The sequence below is a fragment of the Ovis canadensis genome, chromosome 13 (assembly GCF_042477335.2).
Source record: "Ovis canadensis isolate MfBH-ARS-UI-01 breed Bighorn chromosome 13, ARS-UI_OviCan_v2, whole genome shotgun sequence".
In the NCBI taxonomy this organism is placed as follows: domain Eukaryota; kingdom Metazoa; phylum Chordata; class Mammalia; order Artiodactyla; family Bovidae; genus Ovis; species Ovis canadensis.
The window spans coordinates 90,189,887-90,215,983 of record NC_091257.1 but is presented as its reverse complement, the minus strand read 5'-3'; the positions used below and the strand labels follow the sequence as shown (position 1 = coordinate 90,215,983).

Genomic DNA, 26,097 nt, shown 5'->3' with positions numbered 1-26,097 from the left:
CCAGCTGTGTGGCAAGTCAACCTCTCTGAGCCTGAGTTTTTTCATCCATAAAATGGGAAGACAACTGTCTCTTCCTCCAGGAGTTTCACGAGGACAAAAGAAGCCCTGAAAGGAAGTAAGCACTCAAGAAACATACTATTATTACCATTTCCGAAATCCTGAAAGTGGGGAAAGCAGTGGACTTTTTTTTCCAGCTGCACTAGATTTTCGATGCTTCCTGTGCTGGCTTCAGCAGTTGCATGTGGGATCCGTAGTGGTGGCTTAGAGGCTCCAAGGCATGTGAGATCTTCCTGGTTCAGGGGTAGAACCTGTGTCCCCTGCGTTGGCAGGCAGATTCTTAACCACTGGACCACCAGGGAAGTCCCTGAACTGTCTTTTTAACCAGAAACTGCGAGGCTGATGGATGCAGGAAAGAGCGCTGCCCTTGAGCCATATGCGTGGGATAGGGCTGGCCATTCTTCCCGCCCTGTGAAAGCCCCCCTCCCAAACTCTCTCGGAGGTGGACTGAAGAAGGAGACACCACGTGCTGGTGGTCTGTGTGTGCCAGGTAAATTCATTCAGGTGTGTCCCAGTCCCAGATGAGGACACGTGCCTCCTGCAAGTTCTTCGCACAGATTCCACCCCCCAATCAGGTAACAGAGCCAAAATTTCAACCTGGGTCACTCTGTCCCCAAAGCCCCTGGGGCATCTGGTGTACCAGCTTGAAGCCCTCTTCTTGGCATGGGAAGTCACCTGGGCCGTGGGCAGCCCTGCCTATCCCAGGCCCTGCCCAGGGTAGAAAATCAGCTAAAAGGAGCAGACGATTTAACTGAAGACACTAATCAGGGAATCCTAGTGAGGATGCCAGTCAAGATCCAATTAAAATGCCAGCCATCGTGAGTTCCCCTTTTTAATTTTCCACAAATTAGCTTAAAAGGGAGGATGGAAATGAAGATATTAGTTGTTTTATTTATTTTTTAGAGCCAAGAGGGAAAATCCTTTGAGGATTATATTATTTGTTTCTCTTAAAAAAAAAAAAAAAGCCACTCTCAGCTGAGGGATTTGGGTTCCATCCCTATTCCCCTTAGAGGCAATTTTCAGGGCCAGCCATTTAGAGTGCTGGCATGGTAACCCCTTTATAATATAAAGCACCATTTCCTGAACGAGCACTTAGCGTGTACCTTCCAACCCTCACCACCCCGCAGATCAGCCTCGCTGCACCTGTTTACTTGTAACTGAGGCTCAGAGGGGTGAAATGATTTGCTCCAGGTCACCCAGCTGGGAAGGGATACCGCCTGGTTCCAACAGTCATGTGCTTCCCAGTGCAGCCAGGCTCTCTCTCATTCAGCCCCAGATCCTGGTTCAAGCCTCAAACCCCACTGGGTCCCGCAGGAAACTGCAGAGCTGGGGGCACAGACGGGGCTCCAGCCTGCCTTCTGCGTCCTGTCGGGCCTGCCAGGGGTTATGAGTCTCCCAGAGGTCCCATGGACTCTTGGGTCTTCACTCAAGATGGGGTAGTCCCAGGGGGGCAGTGATTTCTGACCCCCGACACACACACACACGCAGGAACTGGGTCTCTGCCCTTCAGCACCTTGCCGCTGGGACCCGACCCATTCATCACCGTCTCTGGCAAAGGCCAGCTCCTGCCCCCGCCACCCCCACGGCTACTGGCCCAGGCAACCGCTGTCCTTGATCTCACTGAGGTGTCCTCCACTCCCCTGTTCCCCCCATCCTCCTGTCTACTGGAAATAATGCGTTTTGCCGATATGGAAACAATACAAACTTCAGCTCAGCGACAACAACAGCCTTCCCACTGTGCCTTCTCCAAAGGCCACAGCACCCCCGGGACCCCCACCACCCGAGGGCACGCCCAAGCCCGTACAAGTGCTGGGCCAGGACCTCGGCAGAGACAAAATGCCCACACTTCGGGGCTGTGTGGCTTTGGACAAGTGACTTAACCTCTCTGTGCCTCTGTTTCTTTATCCAAAAATGGATATAATAAAAATCTAGTTCGAAAGATTATGGCAATGGCCTTCCCTGGTGGCTCAGTGGTAACAAATCTGCCCGCCAAGGTGGGAGACACAAGTTTGACCCCCGATCCAGGAAGATCCCACAAGCCTCAGAGCAACTAAGCCTGTGCACCCCAACTTTTGAGTCTGCTCCAGAGCCTGGGAGCCACAACTATTGAGCCCACGTGCTGCAACTACTGAAGCGCAAGCACCCCAGAGCCCACGCTCTGCCACAAGAGAAGTCACCGCAGTGAGACGCCTGAGCGCTGTAGCTGGAGGAAAACCCACGCAGCAACGAGGACCCAGGACAGCCAGAGATGAAAACCAATAATTGTTTAAAAAAGAACAGTTATGGTGAGAGTTCCATGAGACCACACTCATGGTACACAGAAGATGCGCAATAAATGTTACCCTCTCCTCTCTAAAACCCGGAGGGGGAAAGGCCCAGCTAGGATGGAGGGTTCTAGATGGAACAGGAAGCAACACAGGGGTGAAAAGATGAGACAAGCCTTCCCTTAAGTGAGTCCCGAGTCCATTGAAAGGGAGATAAATGAGGCATCAGGAGCTCGGTGACAGATGAAAATAGCTCGCTGCCTTCCTGGCCTGGGAGAAAGGGCGAGGGCAGACCTGAAGCTTCCCAGGCCATTGCTTCCTCGGTCCTCGCCAGTGAATAGTTTCATTGCCCCTGGGTGGGTCCTGGGAGAGCCCGAGCCTGCAGTGACCTCAGGCTTGGTCCAAGCTTCTTTGGAGGAGGATGCCTGAATCTGAGGGTGACCCTTCGGATTCTGGGGGCAGCCCAAGGCTGGGGATGCTCAAGCTAAAGGTTAGTCTAGTTCGAGAATATGTCTGAATCTGGGGTTGTGCCAAATACGTATAGAAGCCCACCCCAGGAGGGATGTCAGTCTGGGGAGTGTAACTCTCAGCTTGGGGCTGATCTTGGTTTAGGAGGCTATAGATCTGCACTGGGTGTTAAGACTGAGCTGAATCCTAGGTCTGTCTGTGAACCCGAGCCTAGCAGATATCAGATTTTGAGGTGAGCTCCGAATGTGGGGTTTTCTGACAGTGAACCTTAAAAAAGATTGGGGTATCAGCAGATGATGGCTTTCTCTCATGATGGTCTCTGGAGGCTACTCCGGGCAGTGCCGATCATGCAAACAGCTCAGCTGATGCCAGGAAAAAAAAGAATATATAGGGGCATCTGTGAGCCCAAATATGTGAACCCTGCATCTGAGGGACGTCGTCTGTTTTAGGACCCTGTGTGTGAGGGTCCACACCAGCCCTGGGGGTTGGCTGGGGAAGGAGACAGGCGTCTCAGGGCAGTAAGGAAGAAGTCTTGAGGGCATCCTCGGGCAGCAAGGTAAGAAGCACCTAGTTCCCCCTCCTTTGGCCCTTCCTTTACCCTCTGTTACTGCACACAACCCACTCATGCCCCTCTTTCCATACCCCGTCTTTGCCCTGAACTTCTCACCCTCCAGGAACCTCTTTTCTGAACCCCAAGTCTCAGGCACCTCCACATTCCTTCCCTGGGTGAGAAGGATCAAGGGGTGAGAGGGAGAGAAAACCCATCATCTTGTCCTCCGCCAACAGCGTTTAAGTAAATCCTCCCCAAATCACCCTTCAGGGCCTGGGAAAGGCAGATCCGATTCTTGGGGAGCTCAGAAGCCTGCTGCCTTATCTAAGCCTCTGGAACAGGCATTTTGCATTTATTCCCCCAAATGTGATGCCGAACTGCGTTCCAGCCTGTGGCTCCCAGCCATCTGCAGGGAGAAATCCAGTTAGACCTTGTATAATAAGTTCCTGACAATCTTGCCGAGGACGCTGGGTCATAAAAGTCTCCTGGTTTTATCGCCAGTAACAGACACGGAGTGAAATTAAGTTGTCTTATCAAATTTAGATAATATATATCCCTCTAGAGTCGAAGGCTCTGCATGGGGCTTTCATGGTATGAGCCCAGGAAGGGGACGGTGGGGGGAGGCGTGCTCCTAGGATGGGGTGCAGGGCAAGGGCCGTGCTGGGGAGCCTAGCAGGACTGGCAGGCAGGAGGACAGAGGTACTGGCATCCCATGTCTCAGTGTCAGCCAGGTCTGAGTTTGAGACCTGGCTCTGTTACTTCTGTGCTAGCTGAACTTAGCTTCCTTTACTTCTCAGCTTCTGCATCTGTAAAGCGGGCATGGCGGTAAGAGTGCCTACCTTCTGGACTGAGGTGAAATTTAAATGAGATGCTAGGGGTGAACCCTGGTGGTCCAGTGGTTAAGAATTCGTCTTTTAGTGCAGAGGGTGTAGGTTTGATCACCGGTTAGGGAACTAACATCCCACATCCTGCAGGGCAACTAGAGAAGCTCCCACGTTGCAACTACTGAGCCTGCACGCAACTCGAGGAAGCCTGTGCACTGCAACAAAAATCCCATGTGACACAATGAAGACCCAGCACGGCCAAAAAAATAAAGAAAATAAAACTTTAATAAATAAACGAGATGCTGCATGCAGCAGGCTTAGCTGTTCTTATCCAGTGCGTGGCATGTTCTTATTGTTCAGTCGCTCAGTCATGTCCGACTCTGCGACCCCATGGATTGCAGCACACCAGGCTTCCTTGTCCTTCATCATCACCTGGAGTTTGCTCGATCTCATGTCCACTGAGTAGGTGATACCATCCAACCATCTCATCCTCTGTCGTTCCCACTCCTCTTGCCTTCAAACTTTCCCAGCATCAGGGTCTTTTCTAATGAATCAGCTCTTTGCATCAGGGGGCCAAACTATTGGAGCTTCAGCTTCAGCATCTGTCTTTCCAATGAATATTTGGGATTGATTTCCTTTAGGACTGACGGATTTGGGCATGTGGTGAGTACTTAATATGTGTTGTCAGTGATTTGGAAATGGGAGAAGGGAAACAACGGCTGAACACTGACATTTATCTGGTCCACTCTTCCCATTTTACAGGTGGGGAAACAGATGGGGAGAAAGTAGACAGCGGTTCCCGAGTCACCCCTTCAGGACTGAATCATCCCAGCTCTCTCTCACCCCAACTGGGGCCACCTTAGGGGCTGAAGTCTGACAGCTTCCTGCCTCTGTCGGTAGCACTCCTGCCATTCAGGGCCCCAGAAATGAACACGCATGGCGGGCAGCTTGGCTGTCCCTTTGCTAGTGGAATGGGCTCCCAGGGAATTGCCCAATGTCAGGCTTCCACGCCTACCCAGCTGTTCCTGGAGAACTTTAGTATCCGTTTTTTCTTATTTTCTTTTTTAATTTGGTTGTACCGCACAGCTTGCAGGATCTTAGCTTCCCTAGCAGGAATCAAATCCAGTCCTGGCAGTGAAAGCACTGCGTCCTAATCACCAGGTCGCTAGGGAATTCTCTGGTCCTGGAAAATTTATCCCACTGTCCTAGGAAGGGGCTGTCACACCCCAAACCAGTCTGCCTGATGGAATTGACCTGCTTTTCTCCCACACAGCTGGGATCCTTTCTGTGGCAACCTCACTCTTTGGCATACCTCCAGGGATGGAGAGCTTATGCCCTCACCAGGCAATCGTTCCATTTTCCCCAACCTGGGTGTAAGACAACCTCAACTCATCTGACTTCTAAGCTAAAACTCATTCATTCATTCTAGAGCCACACCCTGGGACTTCCCTAGTGGTCCAGTGGTTAAGGGACATGCGTTTGATCCCCCGGTCAGGGAGCTAGATCCCACACGCCATGGGACAAATAAGCCTGCACGTCACAGTGAAGACCCAGTACAGTCAAAATTAGAAAACAAATAAATAAAACTGCACCCTGTCGTCACAACTTCTTCAGCACAGCCTGAGTGTATGTGAGCGTGTGAATGGTACTGGGTTTCTCTGTGTGTGAGCCACGCTGTGAGTTCTAAAGGAAGAGGAAACCACACTGGTGCAGCTCTGCGTTCCCAAGGGACACATAATAGACCCAAAAAATAACAATAGCTGCCCTTTATTGAGCACTTACTGTGCATGAGGCATGACTTACATGCAGTAACTCATTTCATCTGTAATAACTCCACGATGCTGCTACCGTTGTTATTTCCAACTTAGAGAGGAAACCTGAGGCACAGAGAGGTGAGGTAAGTTGCCCAAGGTCACACAGCCAGAACAGGGGAGGGCCAAAATTCGAGTGAAGGCCCCATGAGTCCAGAGCGATGGTTCTTATCTCCCAGGTATTTCTAAAGATTATTTGGAATGCAGGAAGGAAAGAAAACAGGAAGGGCAGACCCAGGTACAGGTACCCATCTCTTCCAAGTGGACAGGACTCCTGGAGGGCAGGAAATATGTGTTACTCATCTCTCTCTCCCCCAGCACTTAGTTCATGCATGATAAGTCGCTTCAGTCATGTCCGACTCTGTGCAACCCCATGGACTGTAGCCTGCCAGGCTCCTCTGTCCTTGGGATTCTCCAGGCAAGAATACCGGAGTGGGGTGCCATTCCCTTCTCTAGGGGATCTTCCCGACCCAGAGATCAACCCCGCGTCTCTTGTGTCTCCGGCACTGGCAGCCAGGCTCTTTACCACTAGTGTGACCTGGGAAGCCCAGCACTTAGCACAGGGCTTGGCAAACGTCAGGAGCTCAATAAATGTTAAACGGCAGTTTATTCATCATAGGTAGATTTTTCTCCCCCACTCTCCCAAGAGCCCATGGCTCAGGAACTGAATCATAGTCATCTCTATTCAGCTGTCACTAGCCCATTCTGTGTGGATTTAAAAAAATACAGGCATGATCCTCTGAACATGGGTTGGCAAGCTAATGGCCCATTGTGCAAAAAAAGAAAAGGAAAAAATCTTCTGCTACCAGAAGTCTCAGGCTGACAAGTGGAGCCCCACTCTCCCTGGGCTGAACCTTCGTGCAGCACACAACCCACAGCACTGAGCTTGGCAACCCTGATGCGGCTCTCTGGGGCCCAGCATTGAGCCTGGTCCTGGGCATGGTGTTTGTTGAATGACTATTTGCCGTAGTTGCCTCTCTCCTACCGGGCTTCACCCGGAGCCAGTCTGAGCCCCAGGAGAGACGTTGGTGGAAGAGCCACCAGCTGGGTGTCATGCAGCCATGATGCTGATGGGGGAGTTTGCAGACATAAGAGAGAGAGACAGGGTCAGGCATAATTGGTAAATATTTGTCTATCTAATCAGAGGGCCTTTTAATTAGCAATTTCATCCTTGCAACTGGTTCATCTTTTTTTTCTTTCTGCGGGAAGTCAATTAAATGTAACAGATGGAGGAGAACATGGGGGTTTCCTTGTCACCCACCATCTGTCCCATCCCACCACCTCTACCCACAGCTGCACTCACATCTCATTGGTGGAGCCACCTGCCAATCACCAGAGAGGGGCGGGGCTGGGGCCTGATGGGCAGTGGTGTGGTCTCTGACCCCCAGGAAGCCCTCCTTGATGCTCCCAGTCTCCCTGGCTACCTGGCACATCTAGGCTAATCCTGTCAGCAAGACCTGTGGCCCCAGGTCCGGAGACCCTTTGACAACTGGGGATCTCCCCTTCCTGCCTACCTGGGAGCTAATGCCCTTGAAGGTGGGCAAGGTTTAGCTCCCAAAGCCAGCGTGCCAGGGGCCCCATCCAGAGGGGACTCTCGACTAGTGCAGCAAATCTTTACTGAGTGTCTGCTGTCCACCAGACAATGTGTAGGCCACTGAGGACATATATCAAGCAGTCCCTGCCCTTTAGGAATTTGTAGCCTATTGAAGGAGACAATTATTCATTCACTTATTCTCTGGATATTTATTAAGAAGCATGTGTGTGCCAAGCTCTGTGCTGGGCCCTGGGGACATAATGATGAATCCAGCCATTCCCTGACTTTAAATAACTGTGAAGCAGAGGAGACAGGCATGTAAATCCATGCATTTGATAAGTATTTATGGAGCGCCTACATGAGCCGTTCTGGCTGTTGAGTACACAGCAGTCAACAACACAAAGTTCATGTCCTTTCTAGTAGGGGGGCAGGCAATAAACAGATGGATGTATAATGCCAGGGGTGATCAGTGATTTGAAGAAAAATAAGCATAATATTTTGTGGAATTGAACTGAGCTCTGGAATTAAAAATCCAGCATGTTTGGCATGACTAACAAAGACCCAGAGCACCAATCACCTGATCACTCTCCCTCTAAGACTGTTTCTTGCCGCTCCCCACCTCCCAGGCTACATTCCAGTCAGTCCGCCTTCTGATGCCTCCTCCAACCTGCTGTGCTCTGTCTGAGATTTTAGCCTAGTCCGTTCCCTCAGCCTGTCATATGCTTCCCTCTGATCCTTGCCTGGCTAAACTCTGCAGCTGAAACAGCCCCTCTTCTGTCCCCTCTGGATCCCTCAGGCTCTGTCAGCTTCTTCCTCTGCACCTTGGCAGCCTCAGTGCTCTGAGCATCCCAGATTCTCCTTCCAGTTTGATTGTTGCCGGGTACTCTTTCATCTCCCTCATCCTGCCTGGGAGCCAGCCCAGGGCCCAGACCATGTCCGTCTCACTTGTCTGCACTGTGTCGCTAGCACCTGGCACAGAGCCTGGCGTATACCGCATGTGTGCATGCGTGCTAAATCGCTTCAGTCGCGTCTGACCCTTTGAGACTCTATGGACCACAGCCCGCCAGGCTCCTCTGTCCATGGGATTCTCCAGGCAAGAATACTGGAGTGGGTTGCCATGCCCTCCTCTGGGGGAATCTTCCTGACCCAGGGATCGAACTCCAGTCTCCTGCATCGGTAGGCGGGTTCTTTACCACTAGCGCCACCTGAGAAGCCTCAGCACCTAGCCTTCCCGCAGATATTGACCAGACCGAATTAAACCAGATAGAGAAAATGAGAGTGAGCACCCCAGTCAGGGGCAAGGATTTGCAAGGACAAGGCAGCACTAAAGATTCCTGTTTCAGAGACAGGGAGCAGCCCAATGCGACCAGATTAAAGAGAAGAGCAGCATACAAAACTGGAGTTAAGCCTTGAATGTTAAACTGTGATGTCTGGACTTTATCCTTGTAAGCCTATAAGCCAACATCTTTTTTTTCTTTTTTTTTTTTGGCTGCACTATGCATCATGTGGAATCTTAGTTCCATGACCAGGAATCAAACCTGTGCCCCAGCAGTAGAAGTGCAGAGTCCTAACTGCTGGACCACCAGGGAAGTCCCCACAAGGCAGCTTCAAATCACTCATATTCTTCTTCCATGACTGTGCCGGAGACTCATGAGTTTCTTGGTTTTTTTCTTTCGATGATCATTTTTAAACTTTATTTTTCAGTAACGGCTTTATTGAGATATAACTCACATAACATAAAACCCACCATTTTAATGTGTACAATTCATGTTTTTTTAGCATATTCATAATTGCACAATCATCATTACTATCTAATTTCAGAACATTTTCATCAACTATTATCAGTCATTTCCAATTTTCCCTCCCCTCTCCCCCTGCCACCACTCCAGACGTCCTGGCAACCACTGATCTATTTTCTGTTTCTATGGATTTGCCTATTCTGGACACTTCAGATGAATGCTGCTGCTGCTGCTGCTAAGTCGCTTCAGTCATGTCCAACTCTGTGCGACCCCTTAGACAGAAACCCACCAGACTCCCCCGTCCCTGGCATTCTCCAGGCAAGAACACTGGACTGGGTTGCCATTTCCCTCTCCAATGCATGAAAGTGAAAAGTGAAAGTGAAATCGCTCAGTCGCGTCCAACTCTTAGCAACCCCATGGACTGCGGCCCACCAGGCTTCTCCATCCATGGGATTTTCCAGGCAAGAGTACTAGAGTGGGGTGCCATTGCCTTCAGAGGAGTAGAATCAAGAAATATGTGCTGTGGCCTTCAGTGACTGGCTTTTCTCTGTTAGAAACCTGGTGTTAGGGTCCACTCAAATGTGTTGATGTGCATAGCAGCACTTCATTGCTTTTTGTTGCTGAATAGTATTCCATTGCGTAGATATACCATATTCATCCATTGATGGACATCTGAGTTGTTTCTATTTGGGGGCTATTTTGAATAATGTTGCTATCAACTCACATAGAAGTTTTTGTGTGGACGTATGTTTTCAGTTCTCCTGGGTATGCACCTAGGAGTGGGATTGCTGGATTATATGATGACTCCATGTTTACCTTTTGAGGAAGCAGAACTGCCAAACTGTTTCCAAAGTGGCTGTGCCATTTCACAATCCCCCCAACAATATATGAGCATTCCAACTTCTCCACATTTGCTAACACTTGCTATTGTCTGTCTTTTTTCATTTTTAGTCAGCCTAGTAGCTAAATTCCAATGGGTTTAAAATGGCATCTGATTGTGGTTTTGATTTGCATTTCCATAGTAACTAATGAGGCGTCCCTGGTGACTCAGACAGTAAGGAATCTGCCTGTAACATAGGCGACTCAGGTTCAATCCCTGGGTTAGGAAGATTCCCTGGAAAAGACCATCCCCACGGAAAAGAAATGCAAAAAAGCAAAATGGCTTTCTGAGGAGGCCTTACAAATAGCTGTGAAAAGAAGAGAAGGAGAAAAGCAAAGGAGAAAAGGAAAGATATAAGCATCTGAATGCAGAGTTCCAAAGAATAGCAAGGAGAGATAAGAAAGCCTTCCTCAGTGATCAAGGCAAAGAAATAGAGGAGAACAACAGAATGGGAAAGACTAGAGATCTCTTCAAGAAAATTAGAGATACCCAGGGAACATTTCATGCAAAGATGGTCTCAATAAAGGACAGAAATGCTATGGACCTAACAGAAGCAGAAGATATTAAGAAAAGGTGGCAAGAATACACAGAAGAACTGTACAAAAATGAGGCTTCGTGACCAAGATAATCATGATGGTGTGATCACTCACCTAGAGCCGGACATCTTGGAATGTGAAGTCAAATGGACCTTAGAAAGCATCACTATGAACAAAGCTAGTGGAGGTGATGGAATTCCAGTTGAGCTATTTCAAATCCTGAGAGATGATGCTGTGAAAGTGCTACACTCAATATGCCAGCAATTTTGGAAAACTCAGCAGTGGCCACAGGACTGGAAAAGGTCAGTTTTCATTCCAATCCCAAAGAAAGGCAATGCCAAAGAATGCTCAAACTACTGCACAATTGCACTCATCCCACATGCTAGTAAAGTAATGCTCAAAATTCTCCAAGCCAGGCTTCAGCAATACGTGAACCATGAACTTCCAGATGTTCAAGCTGGTTTTAGAAAAGGCAGAGGAACCAGAGATCAAATTGCCAACATCTGCTGGATCATGGAAAAAGCAAGAGAGTTCCAGAAAAACATCTCTTTCTGCTTTATTGACTATGCCAAAGCCTTTGACTGTCTGGATCACAATAAACTGTGGAAAATTCTTCAAGAGATGGGAATACCAGACCACCTGACCTGCCTCTTGAGAAACCTGTATGCAGGTCAGGAAGCAACAGTTAGAACTGGACATGGAACAACAGACTGGTTCCAAATAGGAAAAGGAATACGTCAAGGCTGTATATTGTCACCCTGCTTATTTAACTTACATGCAGAGTACATCATGAGAAACGCTGTGCTGGAAGAAGCACAAGCTGAAATCAAGATTGCCAGGAGAAATATCAATAACCTCAGATATGCAGATGACACCACCCTTATGGCAGAAAGTGAAGAGGACCTATAAAGCCTCTTGATGAAAGTGAAAGAGGAGAGTGAAAAAGTTGGCTTAAAGCTCAACATTCAGAAAACGAAGATCATGGCATCTGGTCCCATCACTTCATGGGAAATAGATGGGGCAACAGTAGAAACAGTGTCAGACTTTATTTTGGGGGCTCCCAAATCACTGCAGATGGTGATTGAAGCCATAAAATTAAAAGACGCTTACTCCTTGGAAGAAAAGTTATGACCAACCTAGATAGTATATTCAAAAGCAGAGATATTACTTTGCCAACAAAGGTCCGTCTAGTCAAGGCTATGGTTTTTCCTGTGGTCATGTATGGATGTGAGAGTTGGACTGTGAAGAAAGCTGAGCACCAAAGAATTGATGCTTTTGAACTGTGTGGAGAAGAATCTTGAGAGTCCCTTGGACTGCAAGGAGATCCAACCAGTCCATCCTAAAGGGGATCAGTCCTGGGTGTTCATTGGAAAGACTGATGCTGAAGCTGAAATTCCAATACCTTGGCCAGCTCATGTGAAGAGTTGACTCACTGGGAAAGACCCTGATGCTGGGAGGGATTGGGGGCAGGAGGAGAAGGGGACGACAGAGGATGAAATGGCTGGATGGAATCACCAACTCGATGGACATGAGTTTGAGTGAACTCTGGGTGTTGGTCATAGACAGGGAGGCCAGGCGTGCTGTGATTCATGGGGTCACAAAGAGTCAGACACAACTGAGCAACTGAACTGAACTGAACCCACTGCAGTATTCTTGCCTGGAGAATTCCATTGTCAGAGGAGCCTGGTGGACTACAGTCCATGGGATTATTAAGAGTCGGACACAACTGAGCAACTAACACACACACAGCAACTAGTGATGCTGAGCATGTTTTCATGTGCTGATGGGCCAGGTGCATTTCACCTTTGAGAAATGTCTATTCAAATCCTTTGCCCATTTTTAACCATGTTGTCTTTTTATTGTTGAGTTGTAAGAGTTCTTTAATATTCTGAATACAAGTCTCTTATAAGACCTCCCTTTGCTTTATTCTTTTTTTTCTCTTTATTCTTAAAAGGAAAGTTTAAATCTCTATCTACAGTGGAAAAACACAGTGATAGCCATCATAAATCAAAGGTGATTATAATATGTATATATAATTTGTTAATTCAAGAAACAAATAGTTAATAATTGTCTCCAATGACACAGGCATCATTCTTGGCTTTGGGGATACAACAGTGAACCAGACAGGTTCCCACTAATGATCTTCCTGGACATTTTCCTAACTCAAGTTCTTGGTTCATAATTACACGTGCATACATGCATGCGGGGGCGCCCAGTCATGTCTGACTCTTTCCAACCCCATGGGCTGTAGCCCACCAGGCTCCTCTGTCCATGAGATTCCCCAGGCAAGAATGCTAAAGTGGGTTGCCATTTCCTTCTCCAGGGGATCTTCCCAACCTAGAGATCGAACCCACATCTCTTGCGTCTCCTGCATTGCCAGGTGGATTCTTTACCACTGCACCACCAGGGAAGACATTTATAGCTATATGGGGAAAAGAAAAAAGCAAAGAAAGGAAACAAGTAAAAGTGCCATGCTCTGCTGTGCCTGAAGAGGCCGATTTGGTCATGTCTGGGAGTGACTTGGTTATTGGATGGTCAGGGAAGTCCTCTCTGTGGAGGTGACCCTCGTGTGGACAGCAAAAGGAAGAGAAGATACTGACCGTGCAAAGATCAAGCGTGAGAGTGTCCCAGACAGAATAAGGTGGAACTGAGCTTCCTGGGGCCAGAACAGAGTGGACAAGGGGGTGAGTCACATGGGGATGAAGAGGGAGAAACAGGCCAAAGAGGGTCCTTGCAAACCAGCGCAAAGGGCTTGAATTTTTGAAAGCACAAGGGAATTCCCTTTGAAACTCTTAAGCAGCTGAGGGAGATTGTCTGATCATTGTTTTTAAAAGCTGCTGCATGGTGGACTGTAGGGGTGCAGGGTGGGAGCAACAGGACTAGGGCAGAGGTGACTGTAACACACAGATGAGGGGTGAGGATGGCTTGGGCCAGAGCAAGAAATGACTAGAGGAAAGCGGCTGTAGCAGCAGGATGTGTTTTGCAGGTAAAGTGAACGTGTATAGCTGATGGATTGGATGGGGCTGGTGAGAGAGAGGAACCAAGGAAACCCCCAGGTGGTTAAGCGTCTCCCGCAACAGGGCGAGCAAGATGGAAGGCAGAGGTGTGGGGAAACTCAAGCTCCATTTTGGACTTTCAGATTGAGATGGACATCCAGTGGTGATGTCATGAAGGCAGCTGGACATTCCTCTCTGAGTCCGGAGAGATGTGCTGGGGACTCACCAGTGGTGCTGAAGCCCATGGGACTAGACAGAGTCCAGACAAGAGGGGGCCCGATGGCACACCAGCTTTAGAGGGTCAGCCCCAGAGGACAATCCTGGAGACTGGGGAGGAGCAGCCAGGGAAGAGGATACAAAGAAGAAAGCATGCAGTTGGGGAACTGAGAGGAGCAGTGCTTTGAGAAGAAAGAAATGGCTGGAACACATCAGTGATATTGAGTTCTTGCTGATGGCTCTGAATCTGAGCCTCACCTCCTTTTGATAAAGGAGTAGAGGACAAAATACCATCAAATGGGATGTCCTCCTTGGAATTAGTAGAGAACTGGAAATTTCCTAAGGGACTCCAGATCCTGCAAGGGTCGTGTAAGGGACTCCAGATAACCTAAGGTTATCCCCCAACTCCCTGGCTTCTCCTGGCACACTTGGAGAATCACTTCCGTGGGCAAGGGGGAGTCACCCAAGGCTATGGATGAGAGGGTGACATGGTCAGTTTAATGAGGATGAAGAATGAAATAGAGGAGGAAAAACTGGGCAGGGAATGCAGGGAGGGAAGGAGGAGTAACAGCCTGAAAGGGGAGGTGAGGTCTAGACTGAAGCAGAGCAGCCTGGGGATTTTTCAGGAAACCTGAGTACCCGCCTAACCCCTCAAGCCTCAGAACCAACACCTGCGTTTCCTTCCATTTTACTTCCTGTTCATCCCAAGTCCCTCCTCTTCCCCCAGCTCTCTCTGACTCCACCTAACACACAGTGTTAGAATATTGAGTGCTTTCAGTTCAATTCAGTTCGTCATTTAGTCATGTCCAACTCTTTGCGACCCCATGGACTGCAGCATGCCAGGCTTCCGTGTCCATCACCAACTCCCAAAGCTTGCTCAGACTCATGTCCATTGAGTCAGTGATCCCATCCAACCATCTCATCCTCTTCGCCCCTTCTTCTGCCTTCAATCCTCCCCAGCATCAGGATCTTTTCCAAGGAGTCAGTTCTTTGCATCAGGTGGCCAAAGTATTGGAGCTTCAGCATCAGTCCTTCCAATGAATATTCAGGACTGATTTCCTTTAGGATGGACTGATTGGATCTCCTTGCAGTCCAACAGACTCTCAAGAGTCTTCTCCAACTCCACAGTTCAAAAGCATCAATTCTTCGGCTCTCAGCTTTCTTTGTAGTCCCACTCTCACATCCATACATGACCGCTGGAAAAATTCTACCCTCTGAATTCAAACCTCAAACTTTATTTCACAGATGAGAAGCTGAAACAGAGAGGGCCAGCCAGTTGCCCAAGGTCACACTGTGAGGATTCCAACCCAGGGGCTGTGACTCAAGACCATATTACAGTGATGGAAGAAAATGGAACCCAAGCTCCTATCCCTCAAGGAAGCCCTTCATCAGGGGGCCACTCCTTGCATACCTCCAGTTATGAGTGTCTCATCACCTACCAAGTCAGTCTGCTTTGATGATCAAGAAAGCGATAGTCACTCAGTCACGTCCGCCTCTTTGTGACCCCATGGAGTTAGCCCATGGAATTCTCCAGGCCAGAACACTGGAATGAGTAGCCTTTCCCTTCTCCAGGGGATCTTCCCAACCCAGGAAGAGAACCCAGCCCTCCCACACTGCAGGCAGATTCTTTACCAGCTGAGCCACAAGGGAAGCCCTTGCTGGTCAGGTTGATTGGTAAATCCCTCTTTTCCTGTCCCTGCAAACTGCACTCCCCTAACTTTTCCCCACTGGTGATATAGCGGAGGGCTGGGACCTGTCAGGGATGGTGGCATAAAAGTAAAAAGAGGACTCTGAGGTCGAGTCAACCTGGATTAGGAGCATCCCCTCACTGATGCGAAGAGCTGACCCATTAGAAAAGACCCTGATGCTGGGAAAGATTGAGGGCAGGAGGAGACGGGGACGACAGAGGATGAGATGGTTGGATGGCACCATCGACTCAATGGACATGAGTTTGAGCAGGCTCTGGGAGATGGTGATGGACAGGGGAAGCCTGAGTCCCTGGGGTCGCAGAGAGTCAGACACGACTGAGGGACTGAACAACATCAGCCTCTGTGTCCTCATGCAGGAGCCCAAATGATGGCTGAACCTGCGTTGTGAGGATTGAGTGGCAGATGCCGCTTCCATCACCAGGCAACCTGGGCACCCTGGGCATCAGGGAGCTGCCAGGGTCATGGGGGCATCTGTTGTTTATAGTCCATCCCTGCCATCCCTGGTCATCAGTCCAGGCCCTGCTGTGGTTCATCCCTGGCCCACGCCCAGACTCCCCCTTACCAGGCTCAGGTGAACCCAGCTGCGCCCGCTCCCTAATCAGGATGCCAGGCCCCCCCGCCTCCCGCGGGGCCCCGAGAGGCTCCTGGCTAATTCCTCTTCCTCAATCAGCCAGCACTCTCGTGGCCTCTCCACTGATTGCCCCTTTGCTCCCTGCCAGGCCAGGGCCATCTCCAGGGCCCAGCTCTCCCAGGACCACCCTCTGGGTGCCCTGCCCCCCCATCCCCGCTCTATTCCTTAGACTGTGTTTGGACCTGCAGGCTGCTGAGGGGGTGGGGTATGATAGAGCGTGTACACACCAAACCGCAGGGAATGTGTGGTTGTGTACATACACACACACACACACACACACACACTCGAGAAATCTCAACACATGAGCAAGAAGCCAAGTACTCACCCCGCATCCCTTTAAAGGACATCCACATAAAGCAGGGAAACACACACACACACTTGGGGAAAACCAAAAGGCACAAATACAAACCCCCCAAGGGATCCACACACACGCTCCAGCAGGTGCTCCCTCCACTCCAGCCTGTGTTTCAGCTCCCACCACCCCTCTGCTTCCGGGCCCCTCCCTGCTTCTTAACTCCTCAGTCAGGTTAGCCAATGCCCAAGGCCCTTGGCCTGAGCGAGCACAGATAACAACGCAAATTTCATTTCCAGAGTTGGCTGTGTCTGGCTCCCCACCACCCCACTGCCTCGGGGCTGCACTCACACTCCAGGGCCCCCGCCCAGCCCGAAACATCACTAGGTGCGGCTGGTCTGGCTGTCTGGACTTTTACCATCCCCCAGAGTCGCTGTGCCCCTTCCCAGGGGGGTGTCCCAGGGCTAGATCAGGGCGGGCTGGGCCAGCCAGTCCCACCCAGGGAGCCCCCGCAGAGCCTCAACTCTCACAGTTTCCCACAGGAAGAGCTGGCCTTGCTCAGGAGGCTGGATGACCGCATCCCAGCTGGCTGGCTGCATCCACTTCCGTCTCAGTGCTCAGGGTGTGGGGCAGGGGGTCCCCTGAGAGCTGGCTGAAGTGGGGGTGAGGAGAGGCAGGAAGGCTCTGGCACCTGGGTTTGGGGACCCCTGTATGCCCTTCATCCCTGGGCCCATCCTCTGACTCAGTGGCTTCAAGACCACGGTCTATGGGGAAGGGACCCAGACACTGCCAGCCAGAGGGAGAGGGAGGAACCACTGGACTTTGGGGACCAGCTCCAAGACTGGCATTCAGCTGGAACACACCATCCTGCTATGTGAGTGAGTGTAAGTCACTTCGTTGTCTCCCACTGTTTGTGACCCCGTGGACTTTAGCCCACCAGGCTCCTCTGTCCATGGGATTCTCCAGACCAGAATATTGGAGTGGGTTGCCATGCCCTTCTCTAGGGGGTCTTCCCAACCCAAGGATTGAATCCAGGTTTCCGGCATTGCAGGCACCAGGGAAGCCCCCCATCCTGCTATAGGGCATGGGAAAATACTAACTGCACTTGACCCTTGAAAAACACAGGTTTGAACTGCACAGATACCTATGCAGATATTTTATATAAAATATCTATAGGTAGACATTTTTCAAGAAATGCATACTATGGTGCTACACAATCTGCAATTAGTTGAATCTTTGAATGTGGAATCGTGAACACGGAGGGCCAACTGTAGCTACACGTGGATTTTCCACTGCATAGAGGGTGGGTGCTCCCAACCCCCGTGTTGTTCAAGGGTCAGCTGTACTTCCAAACATAGTAGTAACTAGGTGCTACCCCAAGCTCTCCAAGTAGCACCCCCTCAACACTGGTCCCTTTCGTGACTCTCTCCTCAATCCCAAAGAGTGAAGAGTTAATACCAGATACAGCAGCGGAGCCTCCAAAGACCCCGTCCCTCTGAGAGACCTTCTGATTGCTCCCTGCCCATGATTATAGGTGGGCAACCAAAGGTGTGGAGCATCACCCAGGACCGTGGTCCTGACCCTGTTTCTGGTGCCCCTACCCACTCATGCAGAACCCAGCCCTTCCTCCAATCCAGCTGCCCTGTTCAGCCTACCCTGCCCGTCTCTCTGACTCTGGGAGTCTGGAAACACAAGTGCCTCATAGCCCCATCAGAGCTGAGGTCCCACATGCAGCCTGGTGGCTTCAGAGTCTCATTGAGCAGGGGGCTTCCAAGGAAGTTGGAGGCAGAGATGGAGCACAGCTGCCCCACCCCAGCCAAAGACTCTGGAAAGTGAGCAAGGTCCCCCTCTCTGGGTCTCAGCCAAGAAGGGGGTGGCAACGGCCCTCCCACCTGAGCCCCAACTTCCTCTGCCCCGGCACCTTTGCTGGCCCCCAACCAACCAGCACCTCCATCATCTGGAGATGTATTTCATGATAATTTCATGTCATCCCTGACTCCAGGAAGATGGATCAGCCGAAGAGGTGATTAGGGGATCTGTGTTGGGCTCATAAATTTACTCCTCCGCTGTGAAGCCCCCATGCACTCGGGGAAGGTGGAGGTGATCCATCTCTCTCTGCCACCCTCGCTGGGGGCCAAAGCAGGGGCAACGTGCTCATGGGGCAGGGGAAACTTCCCTGCCCTAGGACTACAGAGAGGTCTCACTCCACATTCATTACAAGCAAGGCTGACCGGCACTTGGCTGGAAGGGTACCCTGCCTTCGCCTGTCCCTAGCTAGCCCCCAGCATCAAGGGGAGGCTGCCTCTTGAGTGGGTACTGGAGCTGGCTTCAGGAAAAGGGGGCAAGAAGCTGGAGTTTTTGCCCTCTCCCCCTTCTTCTCATTGGTCAACAGGAGGCTTTGTGCTGGACGGGAGTGGGAGGCTTGTGAACAGCCAGCCCCTTTCAGGAGGGAAAGGCATGCTCATACAGACCCATCTAACAAGCATGCACACACACAGAATAGTAGCACGCCCACACTAACACCTGCTGGAGAAGACATCACAAACACAACAGCAAATCAAAGCCGCAGCAGAGAAAGGAGCATGGGGTTTGGAATCCAGGAGAGCCAGGATGTTGGCTGTGCTGTGTTTCCTTGGGCCACTTACTCAACCTTTCTGATCCTCACTTTTTTCAGCTGCAAGGATAACTATACCCTCTCAAAGAGCTGTCGTCTGTTGTCAGGATCAAATGAGATCCTATGTGATAAGTGCCTGTATAAGATGGCAGGATTACGATTATCTCTCTCTCACACACACACACCCCTTCACTCTCCTTTCTGCATCTCCCCATATCCTCACCTCTGACCTGCAGGAGTTGCCCAGCATGGAGCTCCCTGGGGCCGCATTCAGGTCTTTCTTCACCTCCCTACCCAGGCCACCCCGCCCCTGCCTCAGAACAGAGACTCATAGGGAACTAAGGCCTAAACAAGTGGTTTTCAGACCCGGAAGAATGTTAGAGGGCTTCCCTGGTAGCTCAGGGTAAAGAATCTGCCTTTGAATGCAAGAGACGTGGGTTCGATCCCTGGGTCAGGAAGATCCCCTGGAGAAGGAAATGGCAACCCACTCCAGTATTCTTGCCTGAGAGATCCCGTGGACAGAGGGACCTGGCGGGTTACAGTCTATGGGATCGCAGAGTGGGACACAACTTAGACACTAAACAACCAACAACAACAGAATGTTAGAATCACCAGGAAGCTCTTAAAAAAAAAAAAAAAACTGATGCCTGGACTAGTACCGCCCCACCCCACCCTGAGGACATTTTGATTTGTCAGGAGTGAGGTTTGGGTCCTTCTGTCGGTTAGGAACTCAAGCTTGGTAGTGAAAGAGGGCTGAGCCCTGGCTCTGGCCCGTGCTGGCTCTGATCTGGGATGACTCACCCGCATCTCTTCTCCCAACCTGTGCTCCTTGGCTTCGCTAAGGAGTCTGCCCCGGCGGGCTGCCATAGGGACTGGGGACATCATCATTTGCTCTGCCCCTGACAGCAAAGGGGACCCTCCTTGGAGCCAGCTGGGTCCTGGCGGCTCCAGGTGGGACTGAGGTCTCTTGCCATCCATCCCCACCTGTCCCATCCCCACAGGGGCTCCTGCCTCTCGCCTCTCTCCCCCTGAAACACGAATCCCGTTTCCCTAGAGCCAAAGGAAGGCTCAACATTTCATGTCTCCCAACCCCCGCTCCCTTAGTGACCCTTCCCAGGTCCAGGATGGGGTGGGCCTGCAACTAGCTTCACACAACGATTCATTTCTCCTCTAGACCCCCGGTTTCCCAGCTGGGAGAGGGGGACGGGCCAGGCGGCTGGCTCTGCTCTCGGTTCCTGATCTGATCCTGCCCTCCTGCCTAATTAGTATTCCAAGGAGGACTGGCTCCGCAGGCCCCAGGATTTGTTTGCCAGCCGGCCAGTTCCCTGTCTCCCCAGCTCAGAGTGAGTAATTCTGTCCCTCCCAGGCCCATTTAAGGGAGTGAATAATTAGTTACATTCAATTAGGCCTCTCGCTGCCCCTGTGGCTCCTGCCTGCCTCACTTGGGGGGACAGGCTTACTAATGAGATGGCACATGTCTGACACAGGGGAGCAAGTGTTAAACACCAGCGACCCCCTACTCCTCCACAGGGGGCCCCCCAAGGCTTGGAGAGAATGGGGAGGGTGGGAGGCTGGGGATGAAGGCCAGAGAGGAGGGGAAAAATGAAAGGAAGTGGAGAGGGGGATGCCATAGAAGCAGGAAGGAACTCAAGAGGGAAAGAGAGAAGCCACCTACATGTCCATTAATATGGGGCCCTTACCTGAGTCGGGCTCCAGCCAGACAATGGAATCCTATGCGGCAATTAAAAAGCTTGTTGTCGATCTATATTTATTGGCATGGAGAGACGTCTGTTGTTCACAGTTAAGCAAAGAAGGCTGCTTACAAAATAGTGCATGGAATAATAGCCCGAGTTGAAAAAATATTTTTTGGTACAGAAAACAAGTCTGGAAGGACCTGTAACTTGCCTTTGGTGGGGGTTTGGAAGCGGGGGCGGGAAGGGGGGAGGGGGGAGCTCTCACAGGTGGGCTGGTTTCCCTGGGCATTGCTTGGACAGGGGTGGAGGGTGCTGAGACGCACGGGTCGGAGTTTGGTGATCTGCCAAAGTAAGAATACTTGTTCAAAAGAGAACGAGGATGAGATGGGAGGGCTGGGAGGCGGGGAAGGAGGTGATCTCGGTCAGGGAGACAGGCAGAAGGTGGGGAGGGGGAGACGCAGAGACTGCAGAGGGTGGGAGGAGATCCTAGAGGGAGAAGCAGGCAGTGAACTAGCTGGGTGCCAGGGCCCAGCGGAATGTGCCAGTCGGCGGGCGGTGAGAGAGGCAGAGAGGCCCCAGGGACTGGAAGAGGGGACTGGAATAGAGAAGCAGGGGGCCCCTCTACCCCCAATCCCTCCACCGCCACCCACTTTCTGTCTGGGCGAAAGCTGCACACTGATTTTACTGATCACCGACCCCCTCACACACACCTTTTCTTCTGCCCTGGGCAGTCACACGGCCTTTTAACAGCCTAATGACGTGTGCCTGGTTTTTCACTTGCCAGCAATGTTGCACATCCCAGAGGACCCCTCCCCCAAAGAGCTTCCCCCATCCCCCAGACTCCAGGACCACAGCATGGGTTTTTTTTTTCTTTTTTTTTTTTTTTAAACAAATTAAAACTGTATCTCCCCACCCCTGCAGGTGGGTTGGTAATTTTCTGAGCTAGAATCACTCTTGGGGAGAGAAATCCTTCGGGGCAGACTCTTTAATAACTTCTGCTGCCCAAGGAATCAACTGCAGGGCCCTGAAGGCTCAAGGGGAGAGTGTGTGAGTGTATGCCTGAGGGCCGAGATGGGGTGGGGGTTGCCATCAAATTAAGAGGGCATTACAGCCAGCTCAGCCCTTGCCCCCCCCAGTCCTAGAATTTCGGTGTTTTAGATCCAGTTAACCAGGGTCGCAGGGTGGAGCCTAAGGCCCCAGAAACTCTCCAGCCTCCCAGCTGGGGTGCAGAGAAAAGAGACAACCTGCCTGGCACATGTGGCCTGACCTGACTCTGGACCCTCCCAGGGCCTCAGTCTCCCCTCATAGAAAACAAAAGTAGCTCTTCCCTGGAGGTCCAGTGCTTAAGACTCCACTCTTCCATGGCGTGGGTTCGATCCCTGGGCAGATAACTGTGCCACGCAATGTGGCCGAAAAATTTTTTTAATTATAAAAGAAAAGTGCTGAATACAATGAAATTCCCAGTCGCTTTTAATTTCAACCCTCTGTGATATGCTGTCTTGAGCTCTCACGGTTTTAACTTGGGGGATTGGTAGCATTTAAACATTGGGAGATTTAATATAGAAATCTGGATGCCCAGCAATATATAACTTTCATTATTAGAGGGCAACCACTGGATAGAATCCATAGATGCCACCTCCCCCGCCCCCACAAGATGGAAAGAGCCTTGCTGCGGCTTTGCCCAGAGGCTCTGCCGTCCTGACTCCCCCAACCTGCCTGTCTTGCTCTCCAGCCCCCGTGTTAACCCAGCCCTAAAGGTTACCTGCTCTTGCGAGGCCTTTTCTTCTGCCCTGGGCAGTCACACGGCCTTTTAACAGCCTAATGACGTGTGCCTGGGTTTTCACTCGCCAGAGGTTTTGGATCAACCAGTTAGGCCTAAATCCCAGCTCTAATTCTTCAGGCCTTAGCAAGTCATTTAGCCTCTGAGCCTCCATCTGTAAACTGGGCGTTCGAAGAGACTGTGCCTTATTTGGGGTTGTGCTAGGGACTTTAGACAAGCGTGTGAAGTTCTTAGCCCTGTGCCTAGCGCAGAGCGCTCCGGCCCTGCGCATTCTTGGTGCTCCCTGCTCAACTCTACACGACTGAAGTGACTGAGCAGGGCACGCACAACCCTAGCTGGGGGAGAGGCCACAGGAGGAATGCAGGAATGCTTGTTAAATGGAGGAAGCAGTGGAGAGAGGATCAAGTTGGAGAGTAGAAGTCGCAGGAGGCTCGGGCGGATGGATGACGGGAGGATGAGAGCGGGCAGAAGCCAGCCGCCAGGGTCTTCGGACATTACTTTGGCGCCACCTTCTGGCTGATGCGAGTTTCACGCCCACCCATTCATCCACAGGTCAGAGTGGACTCTACAGTGTGGGCTGATCCTCTTTTAGAGTTGGCAAGCTCCCTAGAACTCATAATGGGCTTCCCGGGTGGCTCAGTGGGTAAAGAAACTGCCTACAATGCAGGAGACGCCAGGGATATGGGTTCGATTACTGCGTTGGGAAGATCCCCTGGAGGAGGGCATGGCGACCCACTCCAGTATTCTCGCCTGGAAAATCCCCAAGGACAGAGGAACCTGGCGGGCTACAGAGTTGGACACGACTGAAGCCACTGAGCACTAGAACTCATCGAACCCCAGTCCTTCATCATATCTGAGCAGGGGAAACCTCAGAACCAGACAGCAACTTCCCCAAGGTCACCTAAAAAGTTCCTCGCTGAGGTCCATTTAGAACCCAGAACTTGCTACAGCTGCCAAGAATAACAACCCCTTCTCTTTGTCAGGGATGCAAGATATACAAAATTGTACCTTCTCATGCTTGGCCAATGCTGACTCTTGGAGTGGACTTCTCCAAAAGCAGACTCTGCAACAAGGAAGGCATGCAGGTAGTTTTTTGGAGGTTTGAGCCCAAGAGGCACCAGTGGGGCTGTGGGACATGAGACAGAAAAGAAAAGGAAGCCCATGCAGAGGGCATCTGTGGATCAAGCCCTCTGGGAACCCAGGAGACAGCACAGAACACACCTCAGATCTGTCCCTCCCAAGGGCAAGGAGGCTGGGGCATTTATTCTCCAACTTTCACTTCTGTTTGTTTGAGAGTATTCAGAGCATTATGTAAGAGATGTGGGTTAAATCCTTGGGTTGGGAAGATCCCCTGGAGGAGGGCCATGGCAACCCACTGTAGTATTCTTGCCTGGAGGGTCCCATGGACAGAGGAACCTGGCAGGCTTACAGTCCAAGGGGTCGCAAAGAGTCAGACAGGACTGGTGTGACTGAGCGTGCATGCGCACATCCAGGGCATTTGCTCGCCCAGCTGCATCTTACCTGCCCTACACCTGCACCAAGCCTGTTTTGAAAACCAGGGAAAGCCCTAAGAGCTTTCCAGAGGAAACCGACTGCTCAGCAAGAAATGTGAACGCCGAGGGTGACCCCTGGACCTGCAGCATCACCTGGGAAACCTGTAGAAATGCACAGTCTTGGGCCGCATCCCAAAGATACTGAATCAGAAACACGGGCGGCGGAGCCCAGCAATCTATCTTTTATTAATGACAGGTCTTATAGGTGGTTCTGATACATGCTCAAGACTGAGAAACAGTGACTAGGAAAGATCGAAGGAGGCATCCATAGCATCTGTCCATTGTATTGCCTCCATTTGCCAGATGAGCAAACTGAGACCCTAAAAAGTGAGCGTGACCTACCCAGGGTCACACCGACCATAGGTGGCAGACTTGGGCCTTTAGTCTCTTTCTGCCTGCCGTACAGTCCTCTACAGAAGTAGCACTAGCATTTAGACTCTTGTTGTTTTAGCCCCAACTCTTTTGCAACCCCATGGACTGTAACCCTCCAGGGTCCTCTGTCCACAAGATTTCCTGGGCAAGAATATTTCCTTCTCCAGCAGATCTTCCTGACCCAGGGATCAAACCTTCGTCTCCTGCTTGGCAGGCAGATTCTTTACCACTGAGTCACCAGGGCTTCCCTGGACTCTCGGCAGGGGATAAAGGTGAGGCCCAAGGGCTCCCCTCCCCCCCACCCCCCACCTCCACCACTTTGCCCTGCTTTCTGAACCAGATGCTCCCCCTGGCTCCTCCAAATGGTTCTCTCCTGGGAAGCTTGCCAAGCCAGGTGCCCCTCTCCTGGCTCCCAGCTGCCCTCACAGCCTCCATTGGGGACAAGCCCTCTCCACCTGCACCCTCCAGGCAGCAGGACAGGTTGGGAAATCCAAAGCAGCTTCTCCCGGTGGGAGGGGTGGGGGGTGGATCCCTGGGTTAAACCAGCCCAGCCCCATCTTCAGCAGGAGTCTTTGTGCTGGGGTTTTGCAATCCCCTTCCTTCTCCTTCTTGCCCTACAACCTCCCCCCTCCCCTCCCCTCTGCTCCCACTCCATCTGCTGCTCCTCCTGGCTAGGCTCCCCCTCAGTTGGCACAGCAGGAAAAGAGAACAGGACGGTTTATTTTTATCCCCAGATACTGCTTAGGGGGAAGGGGGCACCATCTGACCAAGAAGCCGTCAGAGGATCCAGTGGCATTTGGGATGTCAAAGGAGGTGGGGAGCCCGGGAGCTCCCTGGGAAGGGGTCACAGATCTAGGCTCCAGAGAGCAAGCAGGGCTGGAAAGAGCGGCCCAGGACCAGGAAGGGGCGCTCCGAGGTGCTCCGCTCTGAGCTGCTGTGTGACTATAAGTTACCTCTCTAGGCCTCCATTTCCACCTCCGATAAAGACGTAGGGGGATGCTGGCCCTGCCTGCCCCAAAGGCTATTGTCGAGAATGTGAACCACATGGGGAAACCCCTTTGCAAACAGGGTGCCAAATGTGAGGGCACGTAGAACCCACCCTGGAGAGGCCGTGGCCTGGGGACTTTTCTTATTTACGCTCAGAAAGCACCCTGATTCTGAGAGCCTGACAGCATGTGAGGCAGCTCATGTCACCCAGCGTGTCCACCCCCGCTTTTCTTTTTACATGTTTGATGACTTTTTAATTACATAAGCAGTATGTGAAATCACTCTTCTTTTGGGGGGGGGGGGAATGAAGCATTATGGGAAAGTCAAATCTTTCTTTAACCAACCCTCCCCCGGACCCTTCTTCCCTAACTGAGACAGTACAATTCTTCAAGCTGTGCAAGTTCTGTGTGTCCTTCCAGGACCCCCGTCTATACCCACATATATAACACTCTGTGTTTATATATGTATCTGTAGGTGATATGTCATATTGTTTGGGGTTGTGTGTGCGTGCTCAGTCACGTCCCACTCTTTGCAACCCCATGGATTGTAGCCCACCAAGCTCCTCTGTCCATGGACTTCTCCAGGCAAGA

The 26,097-nt window shown here is 51.2% G+C and overlaps 1 non-coding gene across 1 annotated transcript; it reads left to right on the top strand.

The window, feature by feature from the left end:
- Positions 1-3,077: 3,077 nt before the first annotated feature.
- Positions 3,078-3,164, top strand: LOC138417992 (small nucleolar RNA SNORD35). Its single transcript, XR_011248397.1, has one exon. It is a non-coding gene; the product is annotated as a small nucleolar RNA SNORD35 (small nucleolar RNA).
- The last annotated feature ends 22,933 nt before the right edge of the window (positions 3,165-26,097 follow it).